The sequence below is a fragment of the Carcharhinus amblyrhynchos genome, chromosome 1 (genome assembly GCF_965287045.1).
Source record: "Carcharhinus amblyrhynchos chromosome 1, sCarAmb.v2.hapA, whole genome shotgun sequence".
Lineage (NCBI taxonomy): Eukaryota > Metazoa > Chordata > Chondrichthyes > Carcharhiniformes > Carcharhinidae > Carcharhinus > Carcharhinus amblyrhynchos.
The window spans coordinates 120,286,331-120,292,330 of record NC_137324.1 but is presented as its reverse complement, the minus strand read 5'-3'; the positions used below and the strand labels follow the sequence as shown (position 1 = coordinate 120,292,330).

Sequence of the window (6,000 nt, the reverse complement as noted above, 5' to 3'; positions counted from 1 at the left end):
ATAGTGCCTTCATTGTAGAAAAATCATTAGCAGGTGTTTCAGAGAATTTTTTAAAAGGAAAAAAAAGTGGGCACCAAGCCAAAACAGGAGGCCAATCAAAAAGCTTCAACAAAGAGGTAGATTTTAAGGACAGTCTAAAAGAAGAAGAGCAGTGTAGGGAAGTACATCATTCCAAAGTATTAGGTATAAGTGGCTGCAGCATAGTTCCAATGATAGACCAAATGAAGGCTAAGTCAGAGGAACTGAAGAAGTTGTGCTAGAGGTGGTCACAGAGATAGGGAAAGACAAGACCTTGGGGCAAGTCTATGGAGAGATTTAAAGACAAACAGGAAAATTTTAACTTTTGTTTTTCACCTCAGTTCACAATGCCTCTAATGCATCAGTCAAGGCATCTTTCTGTAGGTGCAATATCTCCATATTGCCATTAATGTATCTATCTTCTATTATTTTCTATACACTTCGTATTTTGGCATTTACTTCACTATCCAATGCCTTGAATGATCAACTTCTGCGAAACGCTTAACATATCTCATGCTTCCCTCAGCACATATGTTCTTTTGCGTGCTCCAGCTCTTACCAAAGCTCATCAACCTGAAAGGATAATTGTGTTTCTCTCTCCACGGATGCTGTCTGATTTGTTGGGTATTTCAAATTTGAAGCATCCGCAGCATATATTTTTAAACTTTCTTTCGGGATCAAAAATATCCTTTCCATCCCATGCACCAGCATGAAACATGCTGGCCAATCGTAATATATATTTGTCACTAGTTTTCTTGCGGTTTCCTGGCTGAGATGCATCCCATCATTTTTGTTCTATTGCTGTTTATCTCCCAAACAGGAGCAGTTGCAGTGTCCTGTCACTCAATGCTGAGATTTAACTGCATTGGCGATAAACGAATTAGGCAAAGTGAGACAAACGCGCGTTTCCTGTTGCCGAAAGATGAACTGTCAATTTCATGTTGAACGGAAAGCCACTGTGCATTCATTATAATGATAAACATGATTGCTACATCATATTATTTCCCAAGGCAATGTTGTTTTCCCAGCGAAAGCAATGACAGATAGCTGTTCTCTCCCTCTCCTCTTCACAGTTTGCAAGACGACAAACTGGAGAATTATTCAGCCGCACTCCAGCCCGTTGTACCACTAAAACGATCCTCTGATCTTATCGCTATAATCAATCAATATCCTACCCTGCTAATGGTAAACAGTGTGCTAACGTTTTGAAGAACGCAAGTCCCTTTAAACCGGTGCAACAATCTGTTTCTGTGTAACATTAAGCAAGGGCTTATGACATTTATTTGCCATTCATCCTGCACACATTCTGTTCGTGAATTCTTACTACATGGTTAGAAATTGTTGGATTGCATTGGTTGCTATTTTTAACTGCACTATTTGTGAAATGTTATTCTGTGATTCCGTTTGATAATCTTGAGAGACAGCAACGCTTTGGAGGCCTTACAAAAATGTAAAGTGGTTGTTAAACCTTCTGCTCGTAGAAAGCACACAAGGTGCAACGATAGAGAGTACAGCCATTTGTTGCCAGGCTGGAATAATTAATTCGAGTAAAGATTGTTATCAGAGGCAACTACATGACAGGTCTTTTTGCACTGTTTTAAAGCGTCTTTGAGCCAATAGCAGTTTTTGCCCCACCTTACTATGACTCTTCGGAGCAGCATTAAGATGGATCAGGGCTGTTTTTCTAGCACATCGCACTGTACGTGATGTGAGCAGTGAGAACAGGCGCGCTGGGCTCTGCAAAGCCTGAGACCGAGGGGGAGAGAGAGAGGGACTGAGAGGTGCTGGGTGGTGTGCCGCATTAGCACGGACACACACACTCACCACCCAAACACACTCTCCTCTCCAACAGGACAACAAGGTCAACTACTGACCACCACCCCCCCGCCCGCCCCCACAAACTATCCCCTCAGAAAAAAAACCTTCCTTTCCCGCCCAGTTTCATTCAGTCTCTGGACACTGAGGCTGAGTGCGTGAAAAAAAATTAATCAGTGCGCTGACACTGATTGTGTGAATGAAAACAGCAAAGAGAGAGAGGAAAAACAAACAAGCCGGAGAGAGAACAAACCCGCTTTCTACAGTGACACAGCGAGTGAAAGTCAGGAGGCTAATCCCAGAGTATTGCGTTTCAAAACATCGTCTGCAGCAGCAGCAGACTGAGAGAAGAAGATGGCTTCTCCCTCCTCCTCCGCTGCCTCCTCCCCGCAGGGAGGCGGGACCTCTCCCAATCCGCCAGACCGCATTCGCCAGGTGGGTGCAAAAATGTTGCAAAAAGATTTGTTTTTCGCTACTTTGTTTATTTTTTCCTCCCCCCCGACATTAAGATCTCTCAGCCAGCGCTCCCGCACCGTGTAGAGCAGCCCGAACCCCGGCTCACACATTCAGGCCTCCCACTCCAATCTCTTCTGAGCTTGGGCAGACTGACAGTCAAGGCGTTGCCTAGGTTACCCAAATCTTTTGGAGTACTCCACCACCGATGTACGGGAGGATTTAAAAAGAGAGGAATTCGGGGGGAAAAAAATACCGTCTTCCAGATTTACCCTCCGTGGTCTCTGTTTCCCTTCGAGCAAGCAGACAAGGGAAGTGTGTGCAGTGGCAGGAGTGTGTATCGACTCAAGCAGGTGCTTGTGCTGACTGGATTCAGGCTGCAGGTTGACATTTATTCCCTGTTCAGCCACACACAGCATAACATAACCAAATAGCAGAGTGCCTTTTCTCAGTCCAAACAGTTATTCCCTGCTCTTCACCACTGAATAAAGATAATTTAGAAAATTTGGCATCTTTGTTTTGGGGATTAAATTAAACTATTTATTACACATGACAGTTTGGACAAACTGCTCTGATGTATTATGAGAAGTAACGTTACAAAATTATTTTCGGCACCGTTTATATGTTAAGTGAGTGGCCAGAAAAATGGCAGATGAAGTATAACGTTCGTAGAATTCCGACAGTGCTGAAGGAGGCCATTCAGCCCATCGAGTCTGCACCAAATTACCGACAGAGCACCATACCCAAGATCCCAAGTCTTACTCCAACTGTACACAGCTACGGTGAGACCACGCTTCCAGTCCCGTGTGCTGAATTGGTCTCAGAGGGGATATACTTGCGTTGGAACATTTCAGAATAAGTTCATTAGACTGATTTATGGGATAAAGATTTTGTCTTATCAGGGAAAGTTGAGCAGTTGGACCGATACTTTGGGATTTAGAAGAATGAGAGGTGAATTTATTGAAATATTTAAAATGTTGAGGGGACTTGACAGGGTAGATTCTGGGAGGATGCTTCCTCTCAATGCGCCATTTTACAACTAAAAGGCGGATTTTAAAATTTTGGGGCCTCTCATTTAAAACAGATGAGGAGCAATAACTTCTCGGAGGACTGTTAGTCTTTGAAATTCTCTTCCTGGTTCATTGAAGGCTGTGAGATAGATTTTTGATTGACAGGTGAGTTAAGAGTTAGAGACAGGCAGGCAAGTGGAGATAAGGCCATTATTAGATCAGGCGTGAGCGTTCATCCTGCTCTTACTACTTATGATCATCTTTCCACCCCATTTTGCTCATCAGTGCTGGTTCGTACCAGTTGGGTGTGTAATGAGAAGGTGTCGTGAAGCTTGCGCATCTCGCAATGTTATGGCTTTGTCTGTTAACCATTGCTCCTGACACACATGCTGATAACCCTGTTGCTTCTAACACATGATGATCGTGCAGCGTGAACATTTGGTAGGTGATAGCAAGTCACGAATATAGCAGATGGAGAACAGTAATTTTTTAGCTCCGTGGAAACACTGGATAAATACAGAAATAACGCTGTTGAGAACAACTTGATTTGCATTCACTGTTTTATTATCCCTGTGCATAGCATAGTGGAAATATGTTTCCGCTCTGATCCTGAAAGTAACTGACTCCCCGCCTCTTGGCCGCAACTCTGGTTAATGTTTGGTGTCTTCTCATTGGCCTCTTCAGCTTTCAGTTAAGATTAGTTTTCTCTGGGACTTGACTGCTTCAATACGACAACCTGTGAAAATGATGTCAGTGCGGGCGATAAGAGCAACTGATCTCACTTGGTCAATGATGTAGTACCACTGTTATCCACGTGTGATCAGTACAGGGTAAAATATTACGTTTTCTGATGCGAGTAAGTTCTGGGCAAAAACTAAATATGTAACGTGGAGAAATGCAAATCAATCTTGATCTGTTTGCCTTAATAACACAAATGGACAATCTTGTTCAAGAAGGCTATAAAGATCTTTACTATAGAAGTGTATGTATTCCCGGGGCTCAAATAAATATGTTTATTTTATTATAAATATGTTTATTTTGAGCCCCGGGAATGCATACACTTCTATAATAAAGATCTTTATAGCCTTCTTGAACAAGATTGTCCATTTGTGTGAAAAGGGCAAGATGTGTGTTCTGGACCACATCTCCACAATGAACTGAGTTGAGGTTGTTAAGACACATTTCTCTCATCACTGTTACAACTGACAAATGGAAAGGGGGAAGCGAGACACTTCCTTATTGGTCCAGCTCAGTGGTGGCCAACCTGCAGCACGGGGGCCACATTTGGCCAATCTGGGTTTTGTTGACCATTGCCCATGTATAGGGTTGCCACATTCCGCTGATTTCCGTCCGGGTAATTTTTCTCCTACTGGTATAACTGAAGTGATACACATGTAAAGCAAGGGAAGTGAAGTAAGCTGCATGCTGATTGTACACAACATTGACAATGAGAGCCGTGTGTTCCCTCTGCGTCTAAAGCATAAATATTTATTTTGTTTTCATCGTTAGAAGTCAATGATAGTTCTATTATATAAATGATGAAGCATTTTCTTTTAACCCTATGAAATATGCAGCATGTATTAAATGTATTTAATCTTTTTAAAATATATTTTTATTGAAGATGTTTTCCTATTTTTATAAAAAATGTAACAAACCCTCAAGGATTGGTACAGTACAGCATAATCATTTTTCCACATATATAAACAGAAAGATACAAGAGAGCATCAACACAGTTGGTTCTGCTTACTTATTACAAATGGTGCCTCCAACGATACAAACAATGAAAGCATATTTCAGAGATTAGGGGGAAACAGTATAAAGCTTTGAGTACATGGCATAACGGTGCATGCCTTCACTTACAGGATGCGAGAGACAGAGCCATGAAACATTCCAGAATTTTCAAGGTAACTACTGTCATTGCATATTTAGCCAAGGAGAACATATGATTTTGACACAGGTAAAGAAAAGGCTGATCAGCCAAAGATTCTCATTCCACACTTAGACATGCACCAAAGCATACTTCCCCCTTCAACAGCTATATTGGGGTGCCAAAGATACAAAAGTGTCTTTTCCCAGGATATATGCTCAGTCTGAACAATTACAGGAGTCCGTCAGAGATTATTTGACCGCAAAGTAACAAAAATACAGAAACAAACTTCACAGCACCCATAGCTCTAAGGTGATTTTCCTCACCAGCTGTAAGGACCTGTTGGGTCATAGCCATGGCCCCCACCCCCACCCACCCACCCACCCATTGATATTAGCCATGACAAGAGTAAGGGATACCACATTGCATATGCCACCATTATAAATGCAATGATTTTAAGAAAAAACAGATAAATATCACACACCCCCAGTGCCATGGAACCTATCCAGCAGACCTGTGCCCCTCATTATTTTTTAGATCTCTATAAGATCACCCCTCAGTCTTCTACGCTCCAGAGAAAAAAGTGCCAGTCTATCCCTCAGTGTGTTCTTTTCATTACTTCAAGCTTAAGACACACATTTGATCCTACTATATCCTCAGTCTGCCAGCGGTGCAAGGGGAACCGCATTGCTTCTGGTCCTGTTGTCAAAACTGAATTCTTGTGGTTCAATATCCTTGAAGAATTTAAAAGTGTTGGGAAGTGTGCTGGATAGGTTCCATGGCACTGGGGGTGTGTGATATTAAGACCCTCCAGTCCTACCACCTTTCCATCGCTAA

General features: G+C 42.3%; 1 protein-coding gene across 1 annotated transcript in view; it reads left to right on the top strand.

The window, feature by feature from the left end:
* Positions 1–2,183: 2,183 nt before the first annotated feature.
* Positions 2,184–6,000, top strand: part of LOC145344555 (ankyrin-2-like) — an 831,416-nt gene continuing 827,599 nt past the window's right edge. The window contains exon 1 of the mRNA XM_080191753.1: positions 2,184–2,268. The gene's annotated coding sequence lies outside the window, so the exon portion shown is untranslated. The remainder of the gene's footprint in view (positions 2,269–6,000) is intronic.